Source organism: Monodon monoceros, unplaced genomic scaffold, assembly GCF_005190385.1.
Source record: "Monodon monoceros isolate NGI ecotype Baffin Bay Population unplaced genomic scaffold, NGI_Narwhal_1 Super_Scaffold_21, whole genome shotgun sequence".
Classification (NCBI taxonomy): domain Eukaryota; kingdom Metazoa; phylum Chordata; class Mammalia; order Artiodactyla; family Monodontidae; genus Monodon; species Monodon monoceros.
In genome coordinates this window covers 31905744-31927835 of record NW_021703778.1, presented here as the reverse complement: position 1 = coordinate 31927835, position 22092 = coordinate 31905744, and the positions used below count along the sequence as shown (strand labels likewise).

The following is a 22092-nucleotide window of genomic DNA, read 5'->3' as shown; positions in this document are numbered from 1 at the left end:
CATGTGGGATCTTCCCGGACCGGGGCACGAACCCGTGTCCCCTGCATCGGCAGGCGGACTCTCAACCACTGCGCCACCAGGGAAGCCCCCCTCTCTTTTTCTAATGGAAGAGTTTATTTAGGGACCAGGAGCCTTTTGGGGGGACGGGTGAGTGGGTGGAGTAGAGGGAACGCCAAGACAGATGCCACTTCCCGGGTGCCCTGGACTGGGTTTGAGCTCTTAGCGTTGAGAGTGAGGGCAGGAGCTGAGGAATAGAAGTTTCTGGAGCAATCTAGAAAAATGTCTGAGCCATGGGGTTATAGCCAGAGGTCACCTAACCTTTGAGGACAGAGTCTTGGAGGTCAGACTGGGACCCAGGAGGAGTTCTGCTTGGTCCAGGTGGCAAAGTGTGACTTAGAACTGATGGACCCCATCAGTCTTTCCACTGCTATGGGAAGACAGGCCATTTTCTGCAGAGCTCTACGTCCTTGGCAACGGAACGGGGTGCGTGTGCGTGCGTGTGTGTGTGTGTGTGCTCGCGCACAGTGTCTTCATAATTTGGGTATAATTTAGGTATAAGAAGGACTTGCCTATTATTTCGTGGTCATAGGCTGGTGACCCGTGAGCCATATCCACATCAAATTTTAATTTTAATTTTTTTTTGGCCGTGCCGCACAGCATGCGGGATCTTAGTTCCCCAACCAGGGATCGAACCTGTGCTCCCTGCGGTGGAAGCGTGGAGTCAACCACTGGACCGCCGGGGAAGTCCCTCAAATTTTATTTTTAAAAAGACCACTTTCCTTCCCAGCATTCAAGAAATATTTATAAAAAAGGTTTATATATTGGGTCATCAAGAAAACCTCAATAAATACCAAAGGGCAGAAAGTATACAGAAGTCCTAAAACCTCAGTGTAATAAATGTTCAAGTTAATAACTACAGTTTAGTTTATAAAAGGCACTGTGTACAAATCATACCTCAACCTTAAAAATCTACCCACTTGAAACTGAAAATTAAAACCCTCTCCTAAATAAATGTTGGGTCACAGAAGAAATGGAAACTGCAACTAACATAGACTGGAATGATGAGAAAACTGCCCAGCCAAACTCCCAGGACGTGGCCACCGCCTGCTCTCATCACCAAGTGAGAAGGAATGAATAGAAAAGAGAAATATGATGTGAGGACTGTATTTTTAAAGGCACGCACAAGGATAAAAACAAAAGTAAATGAGTTAGAAGAGAAAAAAAATTGAGTCTTGGTAAATAATATGAAGGCCTATTCTAAGAAGAGACTCATCCTGCCGACCAGGGGGTAGGGACCAGCATCCTCCTCCCAGCTGTGGGCCTCCAGCTGGGGCTCTCGAAGCCCCATCCCTTTCTGCAACTGCTCCGGGGTCAGCTGGGGTCCTTTGAGGTTGAGTGTAAATCAGAACACCCTGGACTGGGCCCCGTGGGACAGAAGTCCCAGATACCAGTTTGTCCCCCTTACTAAGTCAGCCTAATTAATTAAATTCGTCCTGTCTAATTTAACTGCCTAGTAACTCTGGATAACCAGCCTGGGTCATTTGTTCTTTGCAGAGCTCACCTCCTGAACTCTGTTCCCTCCAGTGTAAGGGCACAGAATGAGGGAACAGAGTGGCCCCACAGATCCTGGCAGCCTGTGACACCCCTCCTCCATCCCCCACCCTCCCCCCTGCCCACCCCCAGTCTAGCCTAGGTGGCTCTGGCCAAAGAATGGCTTCTGTCCTTGTAGAATGCCTCCTGGGGGCAGGTGGGGGCTGGGGGGGGAGCGTCTTCCAAACACCGCCCCCTGCTGAGCCCCAGGGGAATGTGTTTCGAAGATTCAAGAGCAAAATACATGTCCTTGTGAAGCCACTAAGTTGGGGGGATGGTTTGCTACACCACCACAGTGACTGGGAAGGTGCACTGATGTGGACATTGAAGATGAGTAAAGTCTGAATCTCCTGCTGTGCGAAGATGTAAGTGCCTTGGACTGACGCATTTATGCTTCAAAAAAAACCCGTTGCTGTTGGGATGACAGTTTATACCCCCGATACGACGTACGTACTGTGGCTGGGGAAGAGCCTGGCGCACAGCAGGTGCTGAAGCAGTAAACTGGAGCGGCCATCACCATCGTCACCTGCGCCTCTCCCAGTGCAGGCAAGTACTCAGCAAGTGCTATTATGTGGGAATGAGCTGCCCCGTCGCTGGAGCCACTGACTAGTCCCCACGCTAACGTCCCTTGCTTTTTCTTTCAGCCATGCACCTCTTTCTATTAAAGGCTGGTCTTTGCAAACTGGTCTCCAGCCAGCTTCCAGGTTTAAAAATAGGTTCTGGGTGAAGCTGAGGCTGGGTGCGCGGGCTAGTGGGGGGGAGGAGGGCGTGCTAGGGGAGGGGAGCTGCTCGGTGGGACCAGGGCTGCCAGGGGAGGGGGGGCCGCGGAGGGCCGGGTGGGGGGGTACGGGGACACGGGGGGCGCGGGGGCGCCAGAGGGCCTGGGGGCGCGGGGGGCGCACGGGGGCGGAGGCGCGCGGGCAGGGGGCACGGGCGTCTCCCAGTCGGCCCGCAGACGCCGCCTCCCTGGCACTTAACCGCCACCTCGGCGCCGCGCTCTCTCTGACTCGCGCTTTTCGTTTGCTCCGCGGGGCGTTTCCGGGACCGGAGAGGTCGGCGAGGTCTGCGCGGGCCCCACGCTGCCTCTGCCTGAGGGCGGCCGCGTGTGCCACAGAAGGGGCGACTGAGCGAGCGGCGAGGTTCAGAGTATCCCCAGGCGTCTGCACCCCCAGCCTGCGCCCACAAAGCCGGCAGCGGGGCGGGAGGAGGTGTCTGAGTGCCCTTGACTCGCCCAGTGGCGTAAGGCATCGACAGTTCTGCTGAAGTGGGGTCGGTGCGCAGGTGAAACTCCCTGGGCGCCAGGGGCCAGGATGGACCCCGCCTGCCCTCCAGGAGCCCCAGGTCTGTCGGGAGGCAGGCGAGCACAGACGTGGTTCCCAGATGAAGCTACAAGCGCAGGCTGCCGGAGAGTCCAGGCTGGGGTCCGCACGCTGGGAAATGTCTTCCAGGAGCCGCAATCCGAAACGGTGTGAAGGGATTGGTATGACCGCACCCATCCAAGAGGGCAGCGAGGCCCCACGGCAGGAACAGGACAGAAAGGCCAGGGACAGCAAAGATCCAGGGGAGAGGATTCTGGAGGGTGCTCGGTTTGGTTAGAGTTTAAGGGCGAGGGGACGTTGGGTGGGCAAGATTAACTGGCATCGACCATTAAGACCTTAGCTCATATCAGCACCCCATCAGCCAGCCAGGAATATTTGATAGAGAAGAAGGAAGGCAGGGGTGCAAATCCCGAGAGACTGAAAGGATGAGCAGACTGGGGCCATCTCAGAGCAAAGCAGGGGCTCATATTGGCCAAGAGACTGTTAAGGTGTATTTGTCAGGAGCCCTATGCCGCAGCAACAAACAGCCCCAGATCTCAGAGTCCGAGCACAGCAAAGGTTTATTTCTCACACACTTCAGATCTGCGCAACTCTTGGAGACACGATTAACCGAGTGGCAGGTGACCCTCCAAGCTGCACCCATGCTGTGGCTCTGTCTCCCCTCGAGACCTCCTATCTGGTCATCGTGTACAGAAGAGGGAGAGTCTTGGAGAATCATGCCTCCCCCTGGATGTCACAGACAGCATTCCACTTACTGTGCATGGCCACACCAGTCACGTGACCCCTGACTGTGAGGGACTTAATAGTGTCACCTCCCAAGGAACTGGAAGCAGAGGGAAACCAGGTGGGTTCCGCACCAGAAGTCTCCATCCAAAGGGCCTGAGAGCCCCAAGGACCAACTCTGCCTACACTCTGCTTTGGCAGGAAGCTGTCTCGCTCCCCAAGGCCTGTCTGAGTCATCTGTCAGCGGCATAAGTACACAACCTTCTGATTGGCTTGTCAGATGTCACATTAACAAAGTTTTGTGTAAAGTCCCTAGGATTAGCTGAATCCACCCTCAGACAGACCACCCCTCTCCTCTCTGGGTGAGGTCCCTGCTGGAAACACAAACGCTAGGATGGTGAGCAACGAATTTAGCAGGGGCGTATACTGCAGAGGTTCACGGCTGTCTGCCCAACTTCCTCTTCCCTCCTGCCCTCACAGGAGTGGGCACATGACCCCGGACTGGCCAAGCTCTGCCTCCCTGGCACAGGGGTACGTCTGGACTGGGAATACAAGCAAGGGGACCAATCAGAGTGGCCTCAAGGGCTTGAGTTCTTTTCTGTGAGGTTCTGGCTTGTCTGAATGGAGCTATTGATGGTCAGCTCGCCACTCTGACCATGAGGAGGAGCTGGCCCCAGGAAGAATCGAAAAGGGTGGGGGAAAAATAGAATTACAGAGAGAGAGCGAGAGAAAGAGAGGTTGACATAGTGACTATGGATGCAATGTGAGCTCCTCGATCCAGCTATGCCTGAAGCTAGTAATCCAGTTACACAGCCAATTAAATTCCTCTTTTTGTTTAAGCAAGTTTGAACTGTATCTTCAAGCAATTACAAACGAAAAAAAAAATCCTTATACAATTACTCAATGGCCTTTGGCCCCAAACCCTAACACAGAATCTTCTTAGCTGGGCTGTACTGCTAGGATCCCTCCTTCTGCTGAAGCTAGGGTTCTAGGGCCCTCCTTTTCCCTAAGGCCAAGCTGTTAGTGAACAAAGCAAGTTACGTGGCCTGGGTGTGGGAGCAGGAAAGGCCCAGGCCTTCCTACTGGGGCTGTGTTTATCCCGGGGATGTCCCTCTCATGCCCAATCTCCCTCTTTCTCTTCAGTGTCATGTCCTGTGGTTCCAGGAGTCAGGACCTGATGGAAGTGGGGTGCCCCCAGGACAGCTAGAGAGCCCCAGCTCTTCGGATATACGGGGCACAAGGGCCAGCTGAGCAAGTCGCCTCTTCTCCCCCAGGGGAAGCACCTGGGGACCAGTACCCCACAGCAACGTCGGTGTCTGGCGAGGGACAGGGTTTGGGGAGCAGAGACCCTTTCCAGTGATTGGGTGGAGGGGTTCCCAGAAGGTCACGGGAGATCACAGCCACCCACATGCGGGCTCGTGGGCTCGGAGCTCGCACAGCTTCTGTCTCAGGCTTCGTTCCAGGCCTATGGGATCCCGCTCCTCTGACCCATTCTTTCCACATCTGCCCTTTGCACAAGGCTCTGATGTCTGGTGGCCTGTCCTGGCTGCCTCAGACCTGCAGCCTTAGCCCCCAGCCCCTGCAGGAGACCAGGTTCCAAGACCTAACCATGGAGCCCAAGGTCTAGGAGGTACAGTGGCCAGATACAGGACACTTTTGCAACACTAGGGCCATGCTGATACTAAAAATGTATTCGTTGTTTATTTGAAATTCAAGCATAACTGGACGGCCTATATTTTTATTTGCTAAGCGTGGCAACAGTCGTGGGAGGAAGCCCCGGCAGGGAGCGGGGCTGAGGTAGAAAAGGATCCCAGGCTTGCCTCCTGCCAGCTCTGTTTCCCCAGGCTGCACCCCGGCCTGCCCCCACCTCACAGATACTCGGGCTCTGAAGCAGCCCTTAGGCCAGCATCACCCTCCCTTACACGGGGAGCTGGAGATAGCTGCAGGGGCACCCAGAGCAAACCCCAGCATGAAGGAAGACAGCTGCCCCACCGACATCCCCCGCCCCGGTCACCTGCCGGGCCCCTCTGACCGGCAGATCCTCTTCCATGCAGGCGACAGCCCTGGGTCATGACCGTGTGAAACCTCACAGCAGCCCTAGGGGTATTAAACGGCTGAGTGTATCTCTAACCTGGCCCAGTGACTGTGTTTCCGTGGAGCTGGGGCTCTCTAGCAGTCCTGGGGGCACCCCACTTCCATCAGGTCCTGACTCCTGGAATCTTGCCCTTGTCCACGGTCCATGTCAGGACCCAGGGGGGAACCAGCACCTCACGGATGGCTGGGAACCGGGGCTGGTAGCCACACGTCTGGCTGAGCTGGGCAGGGCAGCCTGCACTCTGCGGCCCCCATACTGCGCCTCTTCATGGTTGCTGAACCCACCGCAGCAGGCTTGAGTCAGTGGTCCCTGCGACGGGGCCTGAGCTCTGGGAGGGTGGTGGCTGGATATCTAGCTCCATCACTGCCTGCAGAGCCCTGTAAGAATGTGTCCATCAGAAAGGGCTCCGCGAGCACTCTCCCAGACGGGCATCACTGTCACCTGGTGTGGAATAAAGGGGCGTCTCAGCCACGAGGAGGGCGCAGCAACCCTGGGCCACGCTTCTCTGAACCAGCCTCTTGGGTCCCTACCCCTGCGCCCGCGCACACACGGGGCCGCACCTGGGTGAACTGACACCTCGCCCACCTTTAACTCCTCCCGCCCTCTGCGGTGGGTGGGGCCACCGGGCCTCTTGTCCTCGTGGGAATTCGTGGGAATTAGCAAGAAGCACCTCTGCCCTGAGCACCTCCTGCCCTGCGAGGTGTGATAAACGCGCTCCTCCGAGCTGTGAACGGAGCTGGCTGTGCTTCGATCATTATCACCATCACCCATATTTAGAGGAAAAGGGGGCTCGCTCAGAGGGGTGGCAAGTGCTGTATGTTGCCACGTGGACACCTGTCTTTGGGGACATGGCCTCGAGTTCCTCCTACCTGGACGCCCCTCCTCAAACACTTGGCCCCCTAGGAAACCCCGAGTCCGGCGTAGCGCTCCCAGGCCTGCCACGTGGGCAGGGTCAAGCCTTCCTGCCTTCAGGCCCAAAGCGTGTGCGCACCTGACTGTGTGGAGTGCAGGTGCCCGGGGACTGGGTGCGGGGCTCTGGGGCCCCACAAACACAACTCCTTCCTTTTCAGTGCCTGCCAAGCATCAACTGTGACCCACCGATGTGTTGGACACAGCTCGGTGCAAGGCAGCCAGCAGAAGACGGAGCAGATCGCACACTGAGTACGTCACGCTTAGGGTGAGTGGACGTTGTTTCCTAAAATGTGCATCAGTTACAGATACACATATATGTTTGTGTACAGAAAATGCGTGTGTATCGCAGGTGGGGTGAATGTGGGGTGAGTGTTTTTTTCTGAAAATTGTCTCCATTAGAGACAAATGTTTGTATTTTGTATACACATGTACACACATTATACACCCATGCGTATATACACGTGTACCCTCGTGTGTGTATGGGGTTGCCACGTGAATTGCATCGTCTCCCGTGAGCCACAGCCAAGGAAGTTGGAGAAACTCTCTTGTATTCTGTTTACTTAAAGAGAAAGGAAAACAAGTCAAAGTTCCCTTGACTTCTCAGGAAACAGGCAGCACATACTCTTAGTGCAGGCTCTGAAGGTTAAGGGGGGAAGACTGTGTCCCCAGCCGCCACAGGCACTGGAAGGCGTGTTGGCATCGCCCGTGGACATCCAGGAAAGCACTTGGACCTAGGAGGCAGGAAACCTTGGCTCCAAGACCGCGGCCGATACTCCAGCTTCCTGGATCCTCCATGTTTCTTACCTGCCTGTGTCTTGACGCCGATTTGAGCCTAAGCATGATATCACATGTGAAGGTCCTTACCTGTGGCCCTAAGGAGACCCTCCTTCCTTCTCATTCTCACAAGCAGAGGTTTTTAACCTGTAGAGAAAACCCAAGTCATCCCCGACATGCATTACAGTGACAAAGGCCTCTTAGAACCAACCCCACCCCCCCTTGCATGCAACTCACAAAGGAACAAGACAGAAACTTAAAATAAGCAACAACAACACACAGGGAACCCGCCCAGTCCCTCAGCCAGTGTAAGATACACACAGGAAGGAAGTGGCTGGGGGATTCAAAGAGGCCGAGCTGCGATGTCTCAGGAAAGGAATATTTTCCAACCAGCCTGCCCCATCTGTGGTTGGGAACAAGGTTTCAGACGTAGCCTTGTCCAGTGCCGCCTCCTGGACCCCCCACTGGCAGTCTAGACACAACAGTGAGGCCAGATCCACACAGGAAGGCACCCAGCGGGCCCAGCAAACCTGTTCCCACTGGTCCTCGGGCAGGCAGGCGTGGGCGGCTGCGCAGTCTGAAGGGCTGAGGGAAGACCTCCAAGGAGCTGGTTTCTCTGTGTGCTCCCTGCGACTGACTCACCCACAAACCTGTTTTTGACTTCTCATCAAAACCAGCTTCAGGCCCCGACAGGTCCAGCCCCCTGGAGGGTGTCACTCCCTAGCAGAATCCCTTCGACACCCCTGCGACCCGGGAGGGCACCCCTGCAGGACCCGGCTCTGAGCCTGTCCTGCCTCTGCCACCGCCCACCCAGGTCCGGGCTCAGTGGGTGACCAGCACCCTATTTGTCTATTCTCTTTGTTCTCTGCCCTTCCTCTCTGCCTTCCATCCGAGAGCCCATTCCCATCCCCAGAGCCTAGCTCAAGGCCACTTCCTCTGCGCACCCTCCCGGACTCTCCCTTGCTTGGACCAATCTGGTGTTTTACCGTCTCGGCAGCCGTACGTCCAGCTGTGTGAGCCTGAGCAGGTTGATGAACTAACTCCCTGAGCCTCCTTCCCCGTCTGTAGGACGGGGATAATCAAGTTGCCAGCTGGGGCGAGATCATGGCAGCAAGGCACTGAGCCTGTGAGTGGTGCCCCAGGGCTCCGTCAATGTCAGTACCAGCAGTCATGAGGATAACTGGCCTTCCATCCTCCGACAGGCGTAATCTCTCTGCAGTAGGACTCATTGGCCCTCCCTCCATTTTCCCTTAGTGCCTATAGAATCGTCCCTGCATACAGCAGGTGCTCAAAAAAGAAAGGTGAGGGGCAGTGTCTCCTAGCTGTCTGGGTCCTGGAGACCCTGCAGGGCGGGAGGCAGCCAAGAGCCGGAGGGTGGCAAACAGCACCCATTGTGGGAGGGGCGGGAGCAGCTGGGGTGGCCACACCTCGGCTGCTGGGGGCCAACGTCCACTGCCTGGCACCCGAGACATTGGTCAGCACCGGCCCTCCTCCAACCAGGCAGGGGCCACGCTGCGTCCATACCCAGGGCTCGGGAAGACCTCGCAGGTTGAGCACCCAGTGTGGGTGTGCCTCTGAGTTGACGTTCCCTGGGCCCCTTGAAGTTTCTAGAATCCAAGCCCCCAGGCTGGATGGGCATCCCCACCCCTGACCTTCAGCAGGAAGAAACCAAGCACACTCGCCCACAGAGGCCAGAGCTGACCAGGTGCCTGCAGGGTCAGAGGCTGGATTCTCCTTTTCCTCCTCCAGAGGCCAGCGAAGGAAGGAATATGAAAGGCTGGCATTCCAGGGCCCTGCAGTGGGCTCAGGCAAGGGTGATGGTGTTGAGGGCACGGTTGCTGAGGTCACTTAGATTTTCCAGGTGGAGGCTCTGTTCCTCAAGTTAAAACAAACACTTTGTTCTTGAGAATTTCAGGACAGACAATTGTTGAGGGTTTCTGGCTTTTCCCAAATAAATGGGCTGTTCTCAGGCCTGTGAAATAGAGAGGCCCGAAGGACCAAGGCCGAGAGGGTGCCAGGACCTGGGCAGACCAGCAAGGCTGGCCTTGGACCTTTTGGCCCAGCACCAGGGCCCGAGAAGAGGGGTGCCTTTGAAAGAAGGGTTTTGGAGGGGAATCTCAGTGGGGTGGACCCAGGGGATCATGTTTCCCTGGTGATCAAAGGTGAGGACCTAGTCACCCCACTGGGCACGAGCCACAGCCCAGGGCCTGAAATCTAGAGTCGTGCTGGGGCTCGCCCGGCCCTCCCATCGAGTGGCTTCTCGGCCCCGGTTCTTCTGGACGTCACGCAGGGTCCCCTGATCCACTAGCTCTCCTCTCTCCCCTGTAATCTCCTCTCTCCTCTGGCCTCCTCCCTCCCCAGCTCCTGCCTGAGAAAAGAGGCAGCAGAGAGAAATTCTGAGACCTCTGCCTGCCTGCCCTGTGCTCAGAACCTTCTCTTCTGGCCCATCTGGGGTACAACGCACCCTCCATGGGTACACCTGGGATGGAGTCGCAGATTTACCAGGTTTACCTTCCCTCCCGAAACTACCAACACAACCAGACAAACTTGTGAACAACAGGACATCAGGTGAGGAAGGATGGCAGTCCCTGGGAGGTGGGAAATAGATGGGTGAATCCTGTGATGGCCTGCTCCCTTCCTGAGAGGTTTATGGGCTACAGAGCAGACAGGGGGGTTCCTGGACAAACAGAGAAGGCTCCCCAAGTTCAAGAGATGGAGCTGGACATCCAGGGAGATAAAGGCAATTAGGGTCTTCAGGACAGAGGACCCCTAAGGAGACTGCTGCCAGGAGAGAGCCCTGGTGATCTGCTGAGGGTTCCCTGGGGCACTCACATGCGTCTGTGAAGAGCGCCGTAAGTGGGGAGAGACTAGTGCCCGGTGCCCACATGGGGCTCCACCAGCCAGACCGAAACCTCAGATTCACTGAGTATCGGGAGAGGGCTCAGGGGTTAACCCAGACTCTTCAGTCTGGACTGAGCATAGCTCCAAACTCACCCAACAAATCACAAAAGCAAGACCAGAAACAATCAAACAATTTCTAAGTAACTTACTTGTATCTCAGAAAAAAACTCAAGAATATTTCTCAGAATACAAAAATATCAAGCCTCCAACCTGGTAAAATCCACAACACCTGGCATCCAATTAAAATGGACTTGCCAGGGACTTCCCTGGTGGCGCAGTGGTTAAGAAACTGCCTGCCAATGCAGGGGACACGGGTTTGATCCCTGGTCCAGGAAGATCCCACATGCCACAGAGCAACTAAGCCCGTGCACCACAACTACTGAGCCCACGTGCCTAGAGCCCGTGCTCTGCAACAAGAGAAGCCCCTGCTCGCCACAACTAGAGAAAGTGCAGCAATGAAGACTCAACACAGCCAAAAAATAAATAAAATTTTTTAAAAAATGGACTTGCCAAAAAACAATTAAAAATTAAAAAAATAAATAGATAAACCAAGGGAAAAAATGTAAAAACAAACAAACAAAAAAATAGAATGACCTTGCCTACAAAGAAGCAGGAAAACACGTTCCTAAGGAGGAGAGCTGGGCCTGATCGGCTGGCCAGAGCGGCTTGTGTGGGTCAGAGTCCACGTCTGCCTGGGCGGCAGCAGTGAGGGGGCAGCGATCAGGCAGGTACCCTCTCCTAGCACAGGAGCTCCTCTAAATGCTGGAGGATGATGAGGGGGCGGCGTGGGGAAGAGGTCATCAAATACACAAAAGAACCTGGAATAAGTCTCAACTCCACATCCCCCTCCAGTAATACTACGTGAAAGGATTTTCATACTTGCTCTATTTCTCTCCTCCTTTCTCTCTGTTTTTCCTCTTTGTTGTGAATATAATATACATCCAGAAAAAAATTTTAAATATAAGTGTTCAACTTAGCAAATTTTTTTTTTTTTTGTCCACACCTCACGGCACGTGGGATCTTAGTTCCCCGACCAGGGATTGAACCCACGCCCCCTGAAATGGAAGCACGGAGTCTTAACCACTGGACCGCCAGGAATGTCCCTTAACTTAGCAAATTATGGTCAAGAAAACCCCAGTGTCGCCACCAGTCAGATGCATCCCAGTGGTACCTCCTCCCTCCCTGGCCCCTGCCTGGATTTATGCCCCCTGGCATACCCAAGAAGCTCTTCCTGAAATGGTTTTATAGTTGACCAGGCGTCCTTGCGTCCAAGGATGATGGTGAGAGCTGCATGTCTGTGTAATGTCTATCAGTGGAATCAAGCAGTGTATGCACAGCTTATATCTACCTTCTTTCTCTCAATATCATTTTAAGATTTAACCCTTTTACTGGATCTTTAGTTCATTCTATTCCTGCTGTATAGAATTCACTATATGAATATGCTTTTTTTTTAGTCCATTACACTATGGATGGGTATTTCCATTGTTTCCATTTGGGGGCTATCTTAGTTCAGGCTGCTGTAACAAAAATACCATAGACTGGGTGGCTAAAACAACTAACATTTATTTCGCACAGTTCTGAAGGTGGGAAGTCCAAGACGAGTGTGACCGCATGGTCAGGGGTCAGGTTCTGGTGAAGGCCATCTGGAAATCTTCCTGATTTATAGATGGCTGTCTTCCCCTGTGTCCTCACATGGCAGAGAAAGAGACAGAGAGAGAAACTCTGTCTTGTCTCTTGTATAAGGTCACTAATCCCACATGAGGGCCCCACCCTCATGACCTAATGACCTCCCAAAGGCCCCACTTCCAAATACCATCACATTGGGGATTAAGTTTCAACGAATGGATTTGGGGGACACAAGCATTCAGTCCAGAGCAGAGACTATGATCAAGATATTGCTAAGAACATACTTGCATATGTATTTGGCTGCAACACACACACACATGCTAGTAGGTAAGTAGCTTCTAGAGGAATTGCAGGCTCATGGGTGTTCAAATCTTCAGCTTTAGAAGACACTGCCACACCATACTCCAAAGTGATTACAGCACCGGCAGCGTTAAGATTTCCTGGTAAGTTCACACACTTACCAACCCCTTGTTGTGGAGAGCTAGTTCACTGTGATTTTAATTTGCATGGTTAAAAAATCCTCTCTTTGGAAATGTCTGTTCAAACATTTTGCCCATTTTTCCATTTTACTCCCCATTCTGTATTTTTCTTATTGATTTTTAGATGTACTTTATATATTCTGGATATAAGCCCCTTGACAGTTACATGTATTGCAAATATCTTCTTCCACTCTGTGACTTAATGTTTCATTTAATAGTATCATTGATAAAGAAAAGTTTCTTAATTCAAATGAATCAAAGTGATCAGACATTTTTTTTTATCATTAGGGCTTTTTCAGCCTTGCTTAAGAGACCTTTCTCTAGGCCAAGATCATGAAGTTATTCTTCTATATATTCTTCTACAGCTATGTTGTTTGCCTTTCCTCTTTCTTTTTCATTGTTAAAATATAGATAACATAGTATTTACCATATTCATCATTTTAAGCATGCAGCTCAGTGGCATTAAGTTCATCCACATTATTCTGCAACCATCAGCACCCTTCATTTCCAGAATTTTTCATATTCCCACACTGAAACTTTGTACCCATAACATAATAATACCCCACCCCACCCCCCCTTCTCCCAGCCCCTGGTAGAAGCCATTCTCCTTCCTGTCTCTATGCATCTGACTCCTCTAAGTACCTCATGTAAGTGCAATCATACTGTATTTGTCCTTTTGTGTCTGACTTATTTCATGTAGCATCATGGCCTCAAGGTTCATCCAGGTTATAGCACGTGTTGGAATTTCCTTCCTTTTTTTTTTTTTTTTTCCTTCCTTTTTTAAGGACTTTTTCATCTTTTCAAGTCTATACTTTTTTTTTTTTTTTCAAGTCTATACTTTTTTTGCACTTGGATTTTTCTCCCCTTAGCATGTACCGAAAAGGCTGTCCTTTCCCCACTGTTCCTGCAGGGCTACCTTTGTCATAAGTCAAATGAGCTTATGTGCCTGTGCCTGCTTCTGGGCTCTCTATTTTGAGCCATTGGTTTATTTTATATTTTGGAGCCAATAATCAGGCCGAATTCATGGGCTTGCCACCATTGCAGCTGCTCAGGGCCCCATGCTCAGAAGAGCCCTACACATGATTTAATATTCTCCTTCTGCTGTCTTGGAATTCTTTTTTTTTTTTTAATTAAAAAAAAAAATTTATTTATTTAGGCTGCGTTGGGTCTTTGTTGCTGCATGCGGGCTTTCTCTAGTTGCGGCGAGCGGGGGCTACTCTTTGTTGCGGTGCTCGGGATTCAGTAGTTGAGGCTTGTGGGCTCTAGAGTGCAGGCTCAGTAGTTGTGGTGCATGGGCTTAGTTGCTCTGTGGCATGTGGGATCCTCCCGGACCGGGGCACGAACCCGTGTCCCCTGCATCGGCAGGCGGACTCTCAACCACTGCGCCACCAGGGAAGCCCCCCTATAATATGTTTTGAAACCAGGAAGTGTGAGGTCTCCAACTTTGTTTTTCTTTCTCAATAGTGTTTTGGCTATTCAGGGCCCTTAGAGATTCCAAAGGAATCTTAGTATGTTTTTTTTTCTATTTCTGAAAAAAATGCCATTAACATTTTGATAGTGAGTGCATTAATCTGTAGATTGCTTTGAGTAATATGGACATATTAGCAATATTAAGTCTTCTAATTCATGAACACAGGATGTCTTTCCATTTATTTATGCCTTTAATTTCTTTCAGCAGTGTTTTGTAGTTTTCAGTGTAGTCTTTCATCTTCTTGGTTAGGTTTATTCCTAAGTATTTTATTATTTTTGATGCATTGTAAATAGTATTGTTTTCTTAATTTCCTTTCAAGGTTGCTCACTGTTAGTGTATAGAAACGCAACTGATCTGTGTGTGTTGGTTTTGTATCCTGCCACTTTGCTGTATTCATTTATTTTATTAGGTCTAACAGGGTTGGGGGTGTGTGTGTGTGTGTGTGTGTGTGTGTGTGTGTGTAGTATCTTTAGCGTTTTCTACATATAAGATCATGTCATCTGCAAATAAAGATAATTTTACTTCTTCCTTTCCAACTTGGATGCCTTTTATTTCTTTTTCTTGCCCAGTTTCCCTAGCTAGAACCTCCAGTACAAGGTTGAATAAATGTGACAGAAGCAGTCTTGTTCCTCATCTGAGGGGGAAGCATCCAGTCTTTCACTAAGTATGATGCTAGCTGTGGCAGTTTCATATATGCCTTTATTGGGTGGAGGAAGTTCCCTTCTGCTCTTAGTTTATGAGTATTTTTATCATGAAGGGGTGTTGGATTTTGGCAAATGATTTTTGAGATGTTCATGTGATTTTTGTTTTTTATTCAACTGACCTATTGTATTATATAAATTTTCAGATGTTAAATCAGCCTTGCATCTCTGGATAGTTTCTTGGTCATGATATGTAGTTCTTTTTATTTGTGGCTGGATTTGGTTTGCTCTTATTTTCTGGAGGATTTTTGCATCCATATTCATAAAAGATATTAGTCTATCAGTTTCTTCTCTTGTGATGTCCTTTCTGATTTTGGTACAAGGATAATACTGAACTCATAATAAATTGGAAAGTGTTCCCTCCTCTTCTATTTTTTAAAGTGTGTGAAGAATTGGTATTAATTCTCCTTTAAATGTTTGGAAGGTGCTAGGGTCTGAATGTTTGTGTGCCCCCCCCCCCCGTTCACATGTTGGAATCCTTACTCCCCATGTAATGATGTTAGAAGGTGGGGACTTTGAGGGGTGCGTAGGTCATGAGGGTGGGGCCCGCATCAGTGGGAAAGCTTATACAAGAGGACCCACAAAGAATCCTCGCCCCTTCCACCATGTGAAGATACAATGAGAAGTCTGCAACCTGGAAGACGGCCCTCACCCAACCATGCTGGCACCTCAGTCTCAGACTTCCAGCCTTCAACTATGATAAATAAATTCCTGTTGTTTATAAACCACCCAGTCTGTGGTATTTTGCTATGGTAGCCTGAACAGTCTAGGACTGTAGAATTCAGCACTGAAGCAATCTGGGCGTGGGATTTTCTTCATGGGTAGTTTATAGTATTATTATCGTTATTATTAATTTAATCTCTTTCTTATAGTTATATTCAGATGATCTATTTCTTCTTGAGTCAGTTTTGGTAATTGGTGTCTTTCTAGGAATTTGTCGATTTCATCTGATTTACCTAATTTGTTGACATACAGGTGTTCATAGTATTCCTTTATAATCCTTTTTATTTCCATAAAGTTGGTAGTACTGTCCCCTCTTTCATTTCTGATTGTAGTAATTTGAATCTTCTCTCCTTTTTGTTCTTAGTCAATCTAGCTAAAGGTTTGTCAATTTTGTTGATCTTTTCAAAGAACCAGCTTTTGGTTTCACTGAATTTGTCTATTGTTTTTATATTCTCTGTTTCATTAATTTCTGTTCTGGTCTTTATTTATTTTCTTCCTTCTGCCCACTCTAGGTTTATTTCGCTCTTCTTTTTCAGTGTTTTTAGAAGGAAGGTTAGATTACTGATTTGGAGGTCTTTCTTCTTAATATAGGCATTTAAAGCTATCAATTTTCCTCTAAGCACTGCTTAAGCTGAATCCTCATAGTTTCTCAACTCCTCTTAGACACATTTTGGACATCCTGGATGATGCCACACAACTCTTAACTTTCTCTCATGTTTTTCATCTTTTTGCCTTTTTGCCCTAGTCTGGGAAGTTCCTTTGACTCTATTTTCCAGCCCTTTTCCTGATATTTGTTTTGTTTTGACAATCATATTTTTAATCTCTCTGAACTTTCTCTTGTTCCCTGATTTTTCCTTTCTCTAGCTTCCTGTTCTTGTTTTGTGAATGCAATACCTCCTCAAATATCTCTGAGATGTTAATTATGATTTTTAAGTTCTGCTCATTGCCTTTATTATCTCTATCTTCCCAGGACAGCTGTTACTTGGTTCATCCAGGTCCTTCTCTCGCGGCGACTGTTTTCCTTGGTTGCCGGTTTGCATGTACAGAGGAAAGACAGACTGAGGCGTGCGGACAGCGGGCAAAGCTCTCCTCTGCTGTCTGGGTCTGTTTCCTCAGCCGGCCTCGCCCCTTCCTGAGAAGGCTGGCTCCAGTTCTGTCCACAGAGTGACTCATAACCGGCAGCCTTCAGTGGAGGGTGCTGGACCTCCTCACCCCACAGAGACCTGGTGAATGAGGGTGGTACTAAGCCTGCTTCCAAGGTCACTTCCGAAGGCAAACCCAGCACTGCTAGCCACGTGGTGGAGCCTGGGTTCAAGGCAAGCAGAGTGCTCACCCCACTGTTCTGTGGACAATTCCCTCCACCAACGCTCCCCGCCCCCACCCCCACCCCAGCAAAGCCCCTGGCCCATCCTGTTCACAAACTGCAGACTCTGAGCTCACAGCCTCTCCAGGTGCTGGGGAGGGTAGCACCTCTACCCAAACTGCCTCTTGCCCATGTACTGAGCTGCAGTCTCCTCCTCCTTGGTTTATAAATCAATATAATCATGCCTGTTTTTTATTTTCTAGAAGTATATCTGTCAGGAGTCCTCCCACCCTCTTCTCGTGTCTGCTTGGCATTGTGCTAAGTTGCCATTTCCAGGGGGGGTTGGAGAAGGGAGGGAAGTAAAAGGGTGCTCAGTCTGCCCCTGGACACCTGAGCTGGCTCAGTTCTCTCATGTGTCTGCAAGTCCCAGACACATGCCATTGTCACCATAGTCATGATAACAGGGCTGTGTGTAGGAGGCCTCATCCCCGACAAGACCAGAGTCATCCCACAATAAACAGCCTGAGCTTAGCTACGGTGCTCCAGTGCAGTGAGATCACGTATAACCATTGGCTGACCTGTTGTGCGAGAACTGCAATTGACTCCAAATGCCCTGAGAGGGGTGTAGCGGTTAGGACTGTCTTTAGCTGTGGGTGAAAGATACCCTAAAACAACAGTGACTTAAACAAGACAGAAGTTGCTCCACGTGGGAGGAGGAAGGTCTGCTAGGGAGGGTGCAGCATGTTGAGGCTCAGGCTCCACCACTCCCAGGCTCGGCTGTGTGCGGCTTCCATTCCCAAGATTACCTCATGGTCCATGGTGACTGCTCCAGCTCCAGCCATCATGTGTACATTCCTGCCAGCAGAAGGAGAAAGAGGGATGAAGGGCTTGCCCACTCTTTTTAAAACTACTTCCTGGAAAATAAAATAAAAAGAAATAAAATTTAAAAACTACTTCCTGGAATAGAAGTTCCTCATGGTGCTGCCACTCACACTCCATTGGCCAGAACTGGTCCAGCTAGCAGTGTGCCACGCTCAAAACCAAGGGTACCACTATTAAGGGAGGAGAAGATATGGTGGGGCCCACTGAGGGAGCCCAGGCAGGCACCACGTACCTCCCCAGTGGTCTGCGTGTCCTGGGTACTCGGGAATAGCCACTGTCCATGGCTCAGGTGGTCTGATCACTCCTCACCTCCTTTGCTATGGTCTGAGCATTGTGTCCCCCCAGTGTTGGGATCTGTACACCCAGTGCAATGGTGTGTTGGTGGGTGCTTAGGTCATGAAGGTGGAGCCTTCCTTAGAGATTATTCATTCGAGATTATAAGAGACCCAGAGCTCCTTAGCCTCTCCGTTCCGCCTCGTGAGGACACAGTGAGAAGTCTGCCACCCAGAAGAGGGCCCTCACCCAAACCTACAGATACCCTGATCTGAGACTTCCAGCTATCAGACAGTGAGAAATACATTTCTTTCTTTTTTTTTTTTTTTTAACATCTTTATTGGGGTATAATTGCTTTACAATGTTAGTTTCTACTTTATAACAAAGTGAATCAGCTATACATATGAGAAATACATTTCTGTTGTTCATAAACCACCCAGTCTGTGGTACTTTGTTACAGCAGCCAGAATGGATGATGACACCCTTTTTTGGGCCTCCCATTCTCTGTCTAGAGACAAGAATTCTGGGCCCAGAGTTTTCATTCCATTACTTGCCGGGCACCCAGTTTCATTGTAGCCTTGGCTTTGAATTCGTCACCCAGCCTTACCAAGTCCGGAGTGAAGGATCTTCCCCAGGGTGGTTACTGGCAGAAGAAGCACTGAAAGAAGCAGGGACTTCTGTGTCCCCAGACGTCATGGGGGACATGACTGTTGGAGCTGGCAACAGCGCTGTGTAGAGAAAGCAAACGGAAAACAGCCTGCAGCCGCCCTTCCTCCCGTCCTTGGGTCCTTTGCGCTGCGCCTCGGTTCTGCTGGAAGCAGCTGGGCTTCCAGGGCCCTGAGAAAGAAGGGACAGTTCACGGGGATCCTGGCCCAACCCCCCGGCCCGAACCCCCAGTGCAAACTTTTCTCAAAGTAGCTTCCCCACATTTCGTGTCCCATGTTTGGATGAGGCCTCAGACACCGGCGTGGGCTGGGCCAGAGCAGCTTCCTCCTCCCGGGAAGACCTGCCCCGTAGAGAATTCCAGACAACAAGCTGTCTGGTGCCTGACTCCCCAGCTCTACCCTGAGCTTCCTGCCGTCGGGGAACAGCTCCCCATCCACGGTGGCAGTCGGGAACTTGTGCTCGCTGGCGGGAGGAGGGGAGCGCTGGGTCCTGCCTGGTCGGGGGGTGGGGGCTGGATTCAGCCCCCTCTCCTCCTGCATTGAGCCTTCACACCTCCCCTGACTGGTGCTGCCTTTCCAGGGCCTTTGTCCTCTGGGGCCACCTGGGGGACCTGGGCCCAAAGTCTCGGCCCAGCATCACCTCCATGGCCAGTGATCCCCGCCCCCTGCACACCTTTAAGCAGCACCTCTGTGGGGCAGGTCCTGGCCTGGCTCCCTGTCTCACCTCAACCTCTTCCTCTCAGAGGATGGCAGAGGCCCGCCTCCCTGCTCTGGGGTCTCTTCCGTGGAGAGGCCAAGGGCCTGCCCAGGGTCCAGAGTTTGGGGACAGGCAGAGCCAGGAGGGGAACCCGCATCTTGGTCCTTCTCTGCCCTGCCTGCCGGCTTCAAGCAAGACGGTCCTGAGGGTGCCTCCAGGAAACTGCCCACGTAGAGAGCTCCAGGTTGCATCCTGGATGTACGGCATCCTCCCCGCTATAGCGGACACCAGTGCCGCTCTCCCGTCTCCCACCCCTCCTCTGGGGCAAATCGCATTTTCCAATCAGCAGACCTCCTACAGAGCAGGCTCTTCTTGCGCCCAGGCTTGGCCCTCCTCCTGCACAGAGGTGGGGCTGTGTTCCCTGCTCCTGATCCGGGCAGGGTGCCACCCCGGGGTAAGTGAGGCCAGGTCACAAAGGATGAGATGGTCTCTACCTGTCTCTCTTGGGACCGTCCCCTTTGAAAGGCAGCCTCCCTGCTGTGAGGAAACCAAAGCTGCACCGAGGCCATCTGGAGCCTCCTCGTGACCGTCCCAGAGGCACGTGAGGTGGTGACTCTTCAGATGACTCCAGCCCCGAGCCTGGTGTCCCCTCCCACCGCGGCCGCTGACGTCGCCCTCCTTGCTGGGTTTGATGTGGAAACTCGGCTTCTACGCACCAGTGCCAAGTCAAATCTCGGAGACAGAGTTCAGGTGAAGTAGAAAAGAATAGCTTTACTGCTTTGCCAGGCAAAGGGGGACACGGCGGGCTCATGCCTTCAAAACTGTGTGTCCCAAGCCCAGGGGGATTTGATGAGTTTTATAGCAATGGTTCAAGGGAGGGCTTGCTGGTAAGGAACAGGGTGTGTGCAGGGCCTGCACCCCTTTAACCTGGCCTCAGGTGGTCTCCCGATGTGTTTCTGTGGTTCTCGAGTTTATCAAACTGTGACCTTCTCTCTGGAATGAAGAATGCTTCATCAGGTAGTTGACATCTTCCCTTTGTTGGGGTTTAAGTCTGCAGAGGAGCTCAAAGATATTGTTATGTGTATCCCTTGAGGGGGAACCAGGACCCTTTCCCAAGGCTACGCTATTGTTTCTTGGCTATTCCTCTCTTGTCTCTTCATCTCCTCCCTTCCCTGATTAGCAACTGTTTGAGTCTGCCCTTTGGAACTCAGGGAAGGTCATGGAGGCTGGAGCCTATTCCCTACAAACAAGAAACAGGGGACACAGAAAGGCTTCCATGCCCAGGAACCCCACAGGGTCCTGCTATGTTAAATGTTCTTTTCCAAATCCTGACCTTCAACATCCAGGAGCACAATAAAATGATCTAAGCTGCTGTGTTTGGGGGTAACTCGTCATCACCAGCAGCAGTAACAGAAATGGCATCTTTCTCTTACAGAAACGTAACGTCTCTTGCTCTCTGGTTACATCTTCCTGCCCACCCACCATGCCCCCCACCCCAGAATCACATGTGGCCATGTGACTAGCTTTGGACAATCAGCCTGAGTGGAAATAATGTGTGACCACATTTAATTGCTGGCCTTGACTCTGTCCCTCTTCTGAAGGCACGAGTGACAGTGCCATCTCTGTGGGTCACATTGAACATACAACAGGAACAAAACCCAAGCCTTTTATTTTCAACTGCTGAGATTTGGGGGTCATTTGTTACTATGCCATATCATGTCCTGACTGATACACACTGTGTTCTGAACACTGTGCCTGGCTCAGAGGAGCTCGTTGCTTACGGAACTGAACACCTGCATGAGGACAGCAGTGTCCAGTGTCCTGTCCCCCACCTGTCCCATCTCACAGCTCTCACATCAGACTCAGGGAAGCCACTCTCAACTCGGAGCTCGCCTATTTCCACTTTTCCACCGCCAGCAGAACATGCTGCTGGCCAGACCCCAGGGAAAGCTGGGCTCACCCCAGCTCCAGTCCGGCCCCCAGAGGCAGCGGCCTGAGGCACAGGGCCCTCTGGATTCAGGGAGCAGAGTGGCCTAAGAAACCAGAGGAAGGATGGGGACCTGGGAGCCTGACAACTGAGGTCAGGTTCCTGCAGTGCCCTCCAGCGGTGTGGCCAAGGGCAAGTCCTCCACCTCCAAGCCTCAGTTTTCTCATTTGTAAAATGGGCACGATAATGTCAGTGTGTCAGTCTATAACAGAACACCCCAGTGTACACAGGGTGTTATACGATACCATGTTATGCATAGAGTGACTTATAAACATTTATTTCTCACAGCTCTGGAGACTGAAAGTCTAAGATCGAGATCCTGGCAGATTCAGTGTGTGATGAAAGCCCCCTTTTTGGTTCACAGACAGGTGTCTTCACTGGTGAAAGGGGCGAGGGCTCCACCTTCATGACCTTATCACCTCCCAGGGGCCCCACCTCCTCATACCTTCATATTGAGGGTTAGAATTTCAACATATGAATTTAGAGAGGACACAAACACTCAGTCCAGAGTACATAGCCTTTCCCTCCCAGGGTATTAGGAGGATTAAATTCCCCTGGGAAGGCCTCGCCCAGGCCGGCTGCACTGGGCGGCACCCAGCCAGTCCTGGTCCCCGCTCCCGAGGGAGAGGTGTGGGCCCCAGCCAGCTGCCCTCAGAGCAGGCGGCCCATCAGTCCTTACCTCCTGGAACCCATGCCCTGCTTCACTCAGGCAGCCTGGATGGGCCACCTGGTGCGGGTGAGCAGAGCTCTCAAATAGCTCTTCTTCCCTGCAGTGACGGGGAGGTCAGTAAGATGATGGCAGCTGCACGCTGTCAGGTGCTCAGGCCCAAATCTCATCTTCCCTCTTTCTCTCACAGGCCACGTCCACCAAACCCAGCCATTGGTCCCTCCACAGTGTGGCCGGCATCCAACCACTGTCAATCTCACACACACACACACACACACACACACACACACACACACACACACAC

The 22092-nt window shown here is 51.4% G+C and overlaps 1 long non-coding RNA gene across 1 annotated transcript; it reads left to right on the top strand.

Moving 5' to 3' along the window:
* Positions 1-6797: 6797 nt before the first annotated feature.
* Positions 6798-17571, top strand: LOC114903675. The gene is made up of 2 exons (XR_003795780.1): positions 6798-6904; positions 16285-17571. It is a non-coding gene; the product is annotated as an uncharacterized LOC114903675 (long non-coding RNA).
* The last annotated feature ends 4521 nt before the right edge of the window (positions 17572-22092 follow it).